The 13,805-nt window shown below is 42.8% G+C and overlaps 1 long non-coding RNA gene across 1 annotated transcript in view; it reads left to right on the top strand.

The window, feature by feature from the left end:
* Positions 1 to 7,479, top strand: part of LOC141245817 (uncharacterized) — a 55,052-nt gene extending 47,573 nt beyond the window's left edge. Inside the window, exon 3 of the long non-coding RNA XR_012309474.1 lies at positions 7,321 to 7,479. This is a non-coding gene — a long non-coding RNA (uncharacterized lncRNA). The remainder of the gene's footprint in view (positions 1 to 7,320) is intronic.
* Positions 7,480 to 13,805: the final 6,326 nt, after the last annotated feature.

Raw genomic sequence — 13,805 nt, 5'->3', positions numbered from 1 at the left:
CATGGTGATGGCAGCACTCCCAGCACTGTATGAGGTACCTCTACACAGGTCGTCAAACCAGATTGTGTACTGGGGGGGGAGTTGATCTCTCTGATCAAGTCCACCAGCCGTACAGTGCTTTGAGAAAGGCCAAGGTGTGGTACAAGAAGGTGGCCGTGCACATCGTACAGATGGCAATGCATAACACTTTTCTTTTATCACGATGTGCAGGCCAGACCGCTACATCGTATTTTCGGTTCCAGGAGGTAGTGATCAAGGCCCTGTTATTTGGCAGTGAGGAAGGAGCAGGCCCCAGTAATTCCGGAACTGAAGGTGCTCGTATAGTACAATGCCAACATTTCCCGGGGGAAGTCCCTCAAAGCAGAAAAAAAGGTAAGTCACAAAAGAGGTGCTGAGTGTGCTACGGAATGCGACACCTGCACTGACAAACCTGTCCTGTGTATGAAAGAATGCTTCAGCCTGTACCACACATCCATGGGCTACTAAATTCATTTCTGACTTACACAACTGATATATGACAACTAGTGTTGAGCGATACCTTCCGATATCGCGAAATATCGGATTGGATCGGACCGATACCCAAAAAATATTGGATATCGCCGATTCCGATACCGGAAACCAATGCAAGTCAATGGGACACAAATATCGAAATGAAAATAAACCCTTTCTTTCCTTGTAGGTTAATTCTACATGAAGGAAAACAACTAAGAATAATGTAGAATGTATTACATGAAAAGCCGGCAATTCAGCAGCGGCATACAACGGTACCCGACAATTTAGAACAGAAAGAATAGAGCATCACACATAGATTAGATAGATAGAAACATGTCAGTCACATATATAAGAAGTACAGTGACAGTGTTGCTTACTGTACTTGTCATTTAGTGTTAAAGGATTTATTAAAAAAAATAATAGTGTTTTCATGCACAGTCTCTTTAAAAAAGCCGGCCGACAATTCAGCATCGATACCCGACAATTTAGAATAGAAAGAATAGAGCATCACACATAGATTAGATAGATAGAAACATGTCAGTCACATATATAAGAAGTACAGTGATAGTGTTGGTTACTGTGCTTGTCATTTAGTGTTAAAATAAAGGATTTATTAAAAAAAAAATTGGCGTGGGGTTCCCTGTAATTTTAGTCTTTAGCGGAGGTTAAGCAGATGGCTGGGGCAGATGTTTGAAGCCTGGGAAGGGGGTAATACCCACGGAGCTTCCCAGGCTACTAATATCAGCCCCCAGCTGAATACCTAGCCTTTACTAGCTATTAAAATGGGGGACCCCCAAAAAAATGATGTGGGGAATCCCCTATTTTAATAGCTAGCAAAGGCTAGGCAGACAGCTGGGGGCTGATATTAGTAGCCCAGGAAGGGTGCCATGAATATTGGCCCCCTCCCAGGCTAGAAACACCAGCCGTCAGCCGCCCCAGAAATGGCGCATCCATAGGATGCGCCAATTCTGGCACTTAGCCTCGCTCTTCCCACTGCCCTGTAGCGGTGGCAGTGGGGTAATAGGGCTGGGGTTGATGTCAGCTTATAATGCCAGCTGACATCAAGCCCAGGTTAGTAATGGAAAGGCGTCTGTAAGACACCCCCATTACTAACCCCATAGTCAAAGTTAAAAAAAAAAACACAAACACCCAGAATAAAGTCCTTTAATTGAAATAAACACACAATTCTTTATTGTTCTAAATTAAACCATACTTACCATCACGCCCATTCCAGCTAAAGCCAACGATCTCCTGCAATAAAAGTAAAATAATAAAGCAACTTCATCCTTACCTTTCGATGGTTCCCAGGATGGCTCCAGCTCTGCTACATTCACATAACAGGCTGGATCGCAGCCGAAAGCTGCCATCCAGCTTGCCATGCCGCAGACACTGAGAAGCGCAGGCATGCTTGCGCTCCTCAGTGTCTGGCTGTGACGGCATAAAGATGAGCCGAGGTCATGTCCAATGAACTCAGCTCACCTCATGCACGTCACTGACAGCGTCGGAGAATTCTACTGCGCATGCGGTGAGCGTGAGAGAATTCTCCCAAGGTGTCAGTGACGTGCATGAGGTGAGCTCATGTCCAATGAACTCAGCTCACCTCATGCACGTCATTGACAGCGTGGGAGAATTCTCCTGCACTCAGCGCTTCAGCAGGAGAATTCTCCCATGCTGGGATGGCATTGAGATGACAGGCTGGATCGCTGCTGAGCGCTGCCATCCAGCATGCCATCCTTCATAGACACTGCAGAGCGCAGGCATGCTTGCGCTCTGCAGTGTCTCTGAAGGATGAAAAGCTGGATGGCAGCGTTCAGCTGCGATCCAGCCTGTCATCTCAATGCCATCCCAGCGTGGGAGAATTCTCCTGCTCAAGAGCTGAGTGCAGGAGAATTCTCCCACGCTGTCAATGACGTGCATGAGGTGAGCTGAGTTCATTGGACATGAGCTCACCTCATGCACGTCACTGACAGCATGGGAGAATTCTCTCACGCTCACCGCATGCGCAGTAGAATTCTCCCACGCTGTCAGTGACGTGCATGAGGTGAGCTGAGTTCATTGGACATGACCTCGGCTCATCTTTATGCCGTCACAGCCAGACACTTTCTCAGAATCAGTGGGATCCGTTAAAGCGTTCCAGAGTTATTACCTCGTAAAGTGACACTGGTCAGAATTGTAAAAATTAGCCTGGTCATTAACGTGCAAACAGCCTTTAAAGGGGTTAATATTGCTTCTTTTACTTTAGTATTAAACATATAAAAGTATTGTCCCAAGGAGAGATCCCAACTTGAGTCCTTGTACAAATGTAACCAAAAACACAGGTAACACTTATACCTATTTAAAATTTTTTATAACATAGTAGCTATTGAACCTGTTCTACGCCCGAGTGGCGAGCATTTTTATTGGTATATGGTCCCCCATCCTGTTATGTGCTGCCCCTATTCTGCGCCCCCATCCTGTTATGTGCTGTCCCCATCCTGATATTTGTGCTGTCCCCATCCTGGTATTTGTGCAGCCCCCATCCTGGTATTTGTGGCTCCCCATTTTGGTATTTGTGCTACCCAATCCTGTTCCCCCATCCTGTTATGTGCTGCCCCATCTAATCCTGGTATGCATGATACCCCTCATCCCTATCCTGGTATGCATGGTACCCCCTCATCCCTATCCTGGTATGCATGGTACCCCTCATCCCTATCCTGGTATGAATGGCACCCCTCATCCCCAATCCTGGTATGCATGGCAGCCCTTATACCAATCCTGGTATGCATGGCACCCCTCATCCCAATCCTGGTATACATGGCACCCCATCCCTCATCTTGGTATGCATGGCTCCCTCATCCCCAATGCTGGTATGTATGGCCTCCTTAGCCTTATCCTGGCATGCATGGGCCCCTTACCCCCATCCTGGTATGCATGGCACTCCTCATCCCCAATCTTGGTATTCATGGCACACCATCCCTCATTCTGGTGTGCTTGGTACCCCTCATCCCTATCCTGGTATGCATGGTACCCCATCCCTCATCCCTATCTTGGTATGTATGGTACCCCCTCATCCCCATCCTGGTATGCATGGCCCCTCATTCGTATCCTGGTATGCATGGCCCCTCATCCCTATCCTGGTATGCATGGTACCCCTTCATCCCTATCCTGGTATGCATGGTATCCCCTCATCCCTATCCTGGTATGCGTGCCACCCCTCATCTTCAATCCTGGTATACTTGGGACCCCTCATCCCCAATCCTGGTATGCATGGCCCCCCTCATCCCCAATCCTGGTATGTATGTTCCCCTCATCCTCAGTCCTGGTAAGCATGGCACCCCTCATCTCCAATCCTGGTATGCTTGGCACCCCTCATATCAATTCTGGTATGCATGGCTCCCTCATCCCCAATCCTTGTATGTATGGCCCCTCAGCCTTATGCTGGTATGCATGGTACCCCTCATCCCCATCCTGGAATGCATGGCATCCCATCCCTCATCCTGGTATGCATGATACCCCTCATTCCCAATCCTGGTATTCATGGCACCCCTCATCACCAATCCTGGTATGTATGGTATCCCTCATCCTCAATCCTGGTATGTATGGTACCCCTCATCCATATCCTGGTATGTATGGTACCCCTCATCCCCAGTCCTGGTATGCATGGCAAATGTGTCTTCAGTAAAATGGCGCCGGATAGCGCGCTATGCGCATGCGCCGGTTCCGACCCCGCATTCCTGACCCAGTCTCCGGCCAGAACAGAGGCGCCGGGGCAACACACCTCCCGGTTAGGTAAGTATGAAAGTATGGCGCCCTAGATCGCGGTATGCGTTCAGTGCTTACGCTTACCGCGATCTCCGGCGCCATACACTCCTCTTACCTGTAATGGCTCCTTTTTAATTTGACTCCTCAAAAACAAAATATTAGCAAACATAATCTTGTGACATGTCAAATTAAAGCTTGTACCTTTCTAAACAGAACGGTGGGAGATCTCTTTATCTTATTTCTAACCCGAGATATGACATATCAAAAATTTATCATTATGCAAGCCCAAAATTCTAACTTTTTCAAAACTTTAGAAATCTATATAAAATTAACTACCTTATTTTGCAATTCACTAAATTAGCACTGAAAAAAAAACAAAGAAAAAAAAAATCCGAAGACATCAGGTAAAAAAAATATTCAGATTTGGATCACTTGACAGAAAATGACCCATATGGGGTATTTCTACATTCAGCTAAAATTGTGGGACAATTTTTTTTGTGCCATTTTTGCCCAGTGTGAAAGTGTAAAATCTGGGGCTGAAACAAAATTTTGGTGGTAAAAATTTAATTATTTTTCTTCACTGCCCAATGGTATGTGGAGTCGGTAAGCCAAACCTTCGACTCCTCAATTTCCATGACACCGACTCCACCTTCGACTCCACGACTCCGGCTCTGACACCCTCATACATGGCTCATGTTTAAGTGATAAATTTACGGTATAAATTTCCCTTCAGAGCTTTGCACTGTGCCTCAAAAGTAGTTTTGGACCACATATAGGGTATCTGCGTACTCAGGAGAAATTGCACAACACATGTTGGGGTCCATTCTCTCCTGCTATCCTTGTAAAAATGAAAAAAACTTGCGGTTAAAGCAATATTTTTGTGAGAAAAATATATATATTTTTTTTAATTTTCACAGATCAGTGTTGAAAAATTCAGTGAAGTACCTGGGGGTTCAAGGTGCTCAACACACATCTAGATAAATTCCTTAAGGGGTCTAGTTAACAAAATGGGGTCTCTTGTGGTGGGTTTCCACTCTGTAGGCACATCAGGGGCTCTCCAAATGTGACATGATGTCCTCCAATGATTTCAGCACATTTTGCATTTCAAAAGTTAAATAGCACTCCTTCCGTTCTGAGCCCTGCTGTGCGCCCACACAGTAGTTTTCCCCCATCTATGTTGTACTCTTGGGAAATTTTACAGTGTTTGGGGTCCATTTTCTCCTGTTACCCTTGTGAAAATAAAAACATTTGGGTCTAAAGTAAATTTTTTGTGAAAATAGTTAAATGTTAATTTTTTCCTTCCACATTCCTTTAGTTCCTGTGAAACAACTGAAGGAAGGGTTAATATACTTGAATGTGGTTTTGAGCACCTTGAGGGGTGCAGTTTTTAGAATGGTGTCACTTTTAGGTATTTTCTGTCATATAGACCTCTCAAAGTCACTTCAAATCTGATGTGGTCCCTAAAAATGAGAAATCGCTGGTCAACTTTTAACTTTTCTAACTTTCAAACAGAAAAAAAATATGTTTTAAAAATGATGCAGATGTAAAGTAGACATGTGGGAAATGTTATTTATTAAATGTTTTGTGTGACATATCGCTCTGATTTAAAGGCATAAAAATTACAATTTTAAAAATTGCAAAATTTTCGCCAGTTTTCAGATTTTTTTCTCTCAAATAAATACAAGTCATATCGAAGAAATTTTAACATTATTATAAAGCAGAATATGTCATGAAAAAAAGAATCTGAGAATCAGTGGGATCCGTTGAAGCGTTCCAAGGTTATTACCTCATAAAGTGACAATGGTCAGAATTGAAAAAAATGGCCTGGTTAGGAAGGTGAAAACAGGTTCTGGGTGAAGGGAATAAAAAATAATTTACAATATTTTTTTAAACCTTATTACTTAATCTCTCTATGGGACTTTCGCAGCTCTGATCACCATAATAAAGATTCTAAAGCATAGCAATGCACAAGCATTGCAGTGATTTATAAACTGTCAGTGCTAGTTAGATCATGCACTGCTCTTGATCTAATTGGCTTGCTAGCACTCGTGACCCAGATGTCATCATGACAACGTCGAGTCACCATGGCAATGATCGGCCCCTGCCTTGTAAATGCCGCGATCGATATTGATCGCAGTGTGTAGGGGGTTAAACTGCCCTTCAGTGAGAGCTGGGTGTCAGCTGTCAGAATCGCTGAACACCCGGCGGTGTTCGTGCTCCCACAGAGTCTGTGCGTGACAAATCTGGAAGTACTTACCAACCTGGACTTATGGATACATCGAAGGTCGTGAAGGGGTTAAAGTAAAGTCTGTTAGATGGAAGCTGTGACATAAGTGCTCAGCGCAGAGCATGGGATAATTGTGAACTTAGCCTTAAAAGCAAAATGTTATCTACTGCAAAATGGTACCAAGAAAAGCTGCCACTCAACTCACAAAAAACAAGTTTTCACTCAGTTTCATCATCATGCAGTTGAAATATACAGATTTCACTCTGCAACACCAATTGCATTCTGATTTCTGGAGAACACCTGTGCAGTCCAACCGCAACTGAGAGGGTGTAATTTCCAAAATGGCTTCACTTGCAGCAGGTTTCTGCTGTTTTGGCAACCTCGAGGCTTCTCAAATGTTACATGGCAGTCTCAAAGCATTTTTGCCAAAATTCTGCATCAGAAGTCAAGTAGCCCTCCTTTTCTTCCGAGCCCTATGGTTATGGTGTGCCCAAACAGTAGTTTCCGGCCACACATCGGGTGCCGGCATATGCAGGAGAAATTGCACAACAAATTTTGGGCTCCAATTTCTATACTTGAAAGGTTAACAAACTTTTGAATGTGGTTTTTAATACCTTGAAGGGTGCCGTTATTAAAATGTGGTCTTGATTGTGGGGTTTCTGAAATATAGGCCCCTCAGTCACTTCAGAACCGAAGTGATCCATTCTAAAAAAAAAAAAAAAAAGATTTGTAAATGTTATTGAAAAAATGCTGCTGAACATTTAAACATGTTAAGAAAAGGGATTTCAGAAATGTTGCTGACGTAAAGTAGACATGTAGTAAATGTTAGTAACTATATTTCGCATTTTGCTTGCTGGCAGGTATGAGCTTGTAAGGAGAGTCAGCGAGAGGCTGAAAGGGAAGCCTAAACCCATCTACGTGTTTGAGGAGAAGTACCCCGACTACTATTTTACTGATGGTAAGGTGTATATTTGTGTGTGTTTTGTTGTACACGTTTGTACGTATGTTTTCCTATGAAGTGCTGCATCGGGGAGTAATGTTTAGGGCTCACTCACACTGGCGTAAAACACGGCCTTGAGCTATCCAATATTTTATCGAATAGCACTCAACCCAATATTATACTAAGGGGCAGTACATAGCACCGACTATTTTCTCATGCCAATTCAGTATGAAAAAACAATTGCAGCCTGCACAGGTATGCAGCGATTGGGTTTATGAAAATGTTTTCAAATTCAATGACTGTTTTAATAAATTTAACCATCACATATGGATAATGCACAAAATGCGCATGAAATTACCTACAAGTGAGATGAACAAGGAAAATTTTTACTGTAGGCAAAAATGCAAACAATATTATAATTTAAATTTATTGAACATGAATTCTGCAACTTTATTGCAAATTAATTCTTATTCCTTTTCTTTTTCTCTTCAGTTCTCCTCTCCATGTTAATGTGGAGTGGTGGCAGGAGAACTTTAGTGGAATTAACTAAACATTCCGCAACTATGTTCTTGAATCCCAGATTGCAAAGATGTTCTTATTGACCCACTGTTTTGGCTCCAGTAATGAGTCCTATCCCGGCTGTGCCATTCTCACAAAAGCATTGGTACTTCACGCATCCTTCTTGCTGCTTAAGGAGCAATGAGAGAACTTTCAGATCACCACATATTGACCTTCCTTGATCCTTGTAATTAAAGCGGTTGTCCACTACTTTCACATTGATACCCTATCTTTAGGATAGGGCATGAATGTATGATCGGCTGGGGTCCTGAACGCGGCACCCCCGTCGATCAGCTGATATCGGTGCCTTTCGGAAGTCCTTACCTGCGGTGCTTGGCAGTCAAGTTGTAGTGGCTGGCGCTTGTTACTGCTCATCCACCTCCCATTCAATTGAATGTGCAGTACCCCCCGGCGGCCACTACAGATGGACAGCCAAGCACTGCAGGTAAGGACTTTCGGCTGGGACCGATAACAGCTGGTCGGCGAGGGTTCCCCGTCCGATCATACATGGATGCCCTTTCCTACAGGCATCAATGTGAAAGTAGTGGACAACTTCTTTAAGTTTCTTTAGAATAAAGTCAAAATTCTCATAGCATTTCTTCAAGTGCATAGAATGCTCTACAGGCACTAAAGCATACTTGCTGCCATTGTGCAGTAGCACAGCTTTCATACTTTTTCATGAATCAATAAAGAATCTCCACTTGCTCACATTGTACTCAATGTTACATTTTTCCATCAGCCTAGGAATATCACTGCAATACACTAGAGCACCGTCTTGAGTAAAGTATGGAAGGAATTCCTTTTCTCTGCTTCTGTACCAAGAATTAACAGTTAACAGGAATAGTGGGTTCTTTTCCTTTAGTCTAGAGCCTAAAAGTTGTGCAGAATATTTAGGAAGTCCTTGACTAAATCATTTTATTCAAAGTGTGAAGAAAAAGCTGTGGCTCATTGGGACTAGTATGAAACCTTCGTCAGAATCCTGCTCTTCATGTTCTGAATCAGGTGTATCTGCAAGTGTATCCAGAGATGAAAGGACAGGTATTCCTGGACCGTGAATCACAGGGCAAATCACTATGATTTCACTATGATTTCGCTACGAGTCAATGGGTGTGTGTGAAATATCGGACTGCACTCGGACTTAATCTGAGTGCAGTGTGATGTATGCGCACAGAGACAATGGAGAAGATTGAGAAATTAAGTTCTCCGTCTTCTCCACACCTGTGCTGAGATTCTCTCATGTGAGAGAATGGGATCACACTAACATGACACCCAGATCAAAATGACAGAGTGTGAGCCGAGTGTCCTTAGCATAATCAGCCCGATTCTCTCGCATGAGAGAACTTACAACAGTACAATAAACCTCATTTCAAGGCAGAAACATTACTGTGTCCAACAGGTATTACATATATCAAACTGAAATAGCTGTTGCAAAAACACCAATTTTTATAAAACATTAAGCTTAAGATTAATAGGGGTGCCCAAACTTTTTCATATAACTGTAAGAGGGATTTAGAGCCCCTTTAACATAATGTGGGTCACTTTTGGAGAAAAACTCCATAAAATGTTTTTAAAAAAGTATGTTGCTGCATCTGTAATGACTTGATAGATAATAATGTCATTATTTATCCCACACAATGAAAACAACAAAAAAGACAGTGTAAATTGAGTGTCTCCGTAATCATATTGAACCAAAATAATAGCATGAACATTATACTGCATGGTGAACACAATAAACATTAAGAACAATTGCACATTTATTCTTTGTTTTCTTCATCCTTGCTAACAAAATTGATTAAAAATGAGAAAATACCCCAAAATACTAGTAAAAAATACATACAGCACACTGGCTCGGTGTTTAGTACTGCAGCCTTGCAGCGCTGGGGTCCTGGGTTCAGATCCCACCAAGGAGTTTGTATGTTCTCCCCGTGTTTGCGTGGGTTTCCTCCGGGTTCTCCAGTTTCCTCCTATGCTCTAAAGACATACTGATAGGGAATGTAGATTGTGAACCCTGATGGGCACAGCGATGATAATGTATGTAAAACACTGTGGAATATGTTAGCGCTATATAAAAATAAAGATTATTATTATCCTATTCGGCAAATACACTGTGTTCCAAATTATTGTGCAAATAATATTTTCTCAGATTTTCCCAAATTACCTATATGAATTGCAGTCATTGTAATTTTCCAGTCAAATAACTATTAGGGTATGTGCACACGATGCAGAAATGCTCAGGATTTTTTCCTGAGCGTTTCTGCATCTCTCTGGCAGGAAAAAACGCATGCGGATTGTACATGCGGTTTCCTGCCAGGGACATGCGGAAATGAAGCGTTCTTCACATGCATTTCCGCATGCGGGTTGACAAGCGCTTCCCAAGCGATTTTAGCATCACTTGGAAAGTGCTTGTCAACTTCACACTATATAAATCCATGCAACCGGCATGGATTTATATAGTGTGTGAATGTCAAAAAATAAAAAATAAATCTATACTTTACCCTCTGATGGCCCCCGGTGTCCTGCTTCATCGGTCCCGGCTGCCGGCAGTGAAGACTTTAGGACCTTCCGACGTCAGCGTCACGTGACCCGTCACATGACTCTGACGTCAGCGAAGGTCCTTCATTCAACCGCGAAGTGCCCGGGAAGCCAGCAGGACGCAGCGCGGGCCGTCAGAAGGTGAGAATATATATATTTTTTATTTTATTCTTTTTTTTTTAATGGTACCTGGGTCTGGATGAGAGTCCTCTTATCCACACCCGGGTACCATCCGCACATTAGACCGCATGAAAAGCGCATCAACATATACAGTGATGCGGATTCCATGCGGTCTAATGCAAGTCAATGGCGGCAAAAGAGCAGCGTTTTCGCAAAATTAATTGACATGCTGCGGATTTTTGACAAAAAATCCGCATCATGGGCACAGCACATGCGGATTTCCATTGGGGAACATTGCTGCCCTTCTACCATGCGTTTTTCATGCGTTTCCGCGGCGTTTACGCAACCGCAAAAACGCCGCGGAAACGCATGAAAAACGCATCGTGTGAACTCAGCCTTAGAGTACAATTGAAAGGTTTTTGTACAAACTGCCTATGATAACAGTATAGTTTTAAAAAATAAAAAACTCAACTGCACTCAAAATGCATGTTCCAAATTATTATGCACAGCAGAGTTTTCAACCTTTTCATTTTAATAAAGAACAAAAAAATGGTCATTTTTGAAATTATAAGCATTAGCAGGTTATTACAAACTGAAATAAAACAGTTTTCAACTCAAAACTTTATTCTAGGTGATGTTACATTTGCTCATAGTACCCCTTGTTCGCAAGGAGCTTCTGAACTCTCTCGTCCATTGAATTTGTCAGGTTTTGGATGGTTTCTGCTTCCAATTGTTTTGCATGAGGACAGAATACCCTCCCAGAGCTGTTACTTAGATGTGAACTGCCTCCCGCCATCATAGACACTCCTTTTGATGATGCTCCAGAGGTTCTCAATGGGGTTGAGGTCAGGGGAGCATGGGGGTCACACCATAAGTTTGTCCCCTTTTATGCCCATAGCAGCCAGAGATGCAGATGTGTTATGTGCAGCATGAGACGGGGCATTATCATGCATGAAAATGATGTTCCTGCGGAATACACGGTTCTTCTTCTTGAACCATGGAAGGAAGTGCTGTTTGAGAAACTCAACATACATTATGGAGTTTATCTTTACCCCTTCAGGGATCCTAAAAGGGGCCGACAATCTCTCTCCCCATGATTCCAGCCCAAAACATTACTCCACCTCCTCCTTGTTAGCGCCGTAGCCGTGTTTGCATGGGGTGTCCATCAACCAGCCATCCTCCACTCCATCCATCTGGACCATCGAGATCATTCAATGCATGATAATGCCCCGTCTCATGCTGCACATAACACATCTGCATCTCTGGCTGCTATAAGCTTTGAGTGCAGTTTGAGTTTTTTATTTTTTTAAAACTATACTGTTATCATAGGCAGTTTGTACAAAAACCTTTCAATTGTACTCTAATAGTTATTTGACTGGAAAATTACAATGACTGCAATTCATATAGGTAATTTGGGAAAATCTGAGAAAATATTATTTGCATAATAATTTGGAACACAGTGTATTAAGCCGGTGACCAAATAAAGATAACAAAAAAATGACATTGTCCAGCAGAATAGATATAACATGTCTGCTATACTGAACAATACACAATGGTGTCAATTAAATCTACAGTTCATTATGCTAAAAAATCCCTTAGGCTATGTTCACGCATTTTTGCAGCGTTTTTTATGCTTTTTTTAGTGCAAATTTTCAGCTTTTTTTTTACAGTACCAGCAAAGTCTATGAGATTTCAGAAATCCCATGCACACACCTTGTTTTTTTTCCTGACTGTTTTGTCAAAGAAATGCGTTTTTGCAAAATGTAGCATGTCACTTCTTTCAGCGTTTTTGCCGCGTTATTTACTTAGTTGAAAGAAATGGGTAGAGCAAAAAACGCAAGTATCAGGTTTTGCTTCGTTTTTTGGTGCCAAAACCTCATGACTTTGAGTCAATTATTTTTTTATGCACTAAACTTTATCAGCATGCAGAAGAGACAAATGTACACTGACAAAAACGCCACAGAAAATGCTGTCAAAAACTCAGCAAAACCTGCTTTTTTTTACTTGCTTCTTTACTGCCAATAGAGCAGGTTTTTCCTGCAGAAAGAAACACATCAAAACGCATCTAGTGAACATAGCCTTGCACAGCTCTGTAGACTAAAATATATATAAGATATGACTCTCAGAATATGAAGGCACAGAAAATATTTTTTTTATCTAATTGTATGTTTCTCTATGTTAGCATTGGGGACACAGGATCATGATTGTACCTCCTTCCACTAGGAGGCTTGACCACAGGTGAAAAAATTAAGTGCGATATCTGCCTGGTGGCGTATACCCTATCTTAGGCATCATTCCCACGTTGGTATCTCCAGTACGTGTGGTGCCAGTTTTCACACGTACTGGAGGTACTTACACATCTAGAACCATTCAAATGAATGGGTCTTTGCACATGTCAGTGTGTTTTCACGGACCATGTGTCCGTGGGCAAAACACACTGACATGTCCGTTTTTTACATGCAGCACGGGCCGCAAAATGTCCCACACCTGTGCACATTGATGACACACTGATGACATCCTTGTGTCATCAGTGTGACACTTACCCGCGCCTAGGAATCAGTGGTACAGTTCCCGCTGTTCCCAAGCGCCGGGTGTTGAAGGCACGTCTCATCATAGTCCCCTGGTTGGGGAGCGATCAGCGCTAGCAACAGACAATGTTGAGAGTAATTTTCTGCTCCCGCTGACTCCAAGTGTAAAAATAAGACTAAAATAAAAAAATCCTTATACTCACCTGTCTGAAGATTAAATAAGTGTGCCACCCTGTAATCCATCTGACTGACATTTCTTCATCAGTGTGATCGGCGCCGTGAGGCGTCCGCACACGCTGAGGAGCTGAGTAGAATGATTCGCTACAGCGAGCGGGCCCCTGAACTGCGCTGAGCTCACTGAGCTGTGTCCTGTCACTCAATGATCTGCATGTATAGCTTCATGTGTAATTGTGAGCAGCGACTGTTTAAGTAGGCACAGAAGCGGGATTGTTGCACTGACTATGGCGTCATCGCTGCTCACCATCTTTGTGGAGTCCTCAAAGTCTTGGAGAACTGCACATCTGTCAGACATCCATGCCTACTCTTCAGTTATTATGTGTGGAGGCTAACCAGAATAACGATGGGAGTGTTGGAGCTGGTACTCAACCACTAGTCTCTGCTGCTCACAAAGCCTTACCAGCAAGTGCAGTACGGAGTTCCAGCAAGT

Source organism: Phyllobates terribilis, unplaced genomic scaffold (assembly GCF_046119375.1).
Source record: "Phyllobates terribilis strain yellow unplaced genomic scaffold, ASM4611937v1 Scaffold_2137__1_contigs__length_162031, whole genome shotgun sequence".
In the NCBI taxonomy this organism is placed as follows: Eukaryota; Metazoa; Chordata; class Amphibia; order Anura; family Dendrobatidae; genus Phyllobates; species Phyllobates terribilis.
The sequence above is the reverse complement of the archived record's forward strand: the minus strand, read 5'-3'. Positions and strand labels throughout refer to the sequence as shown.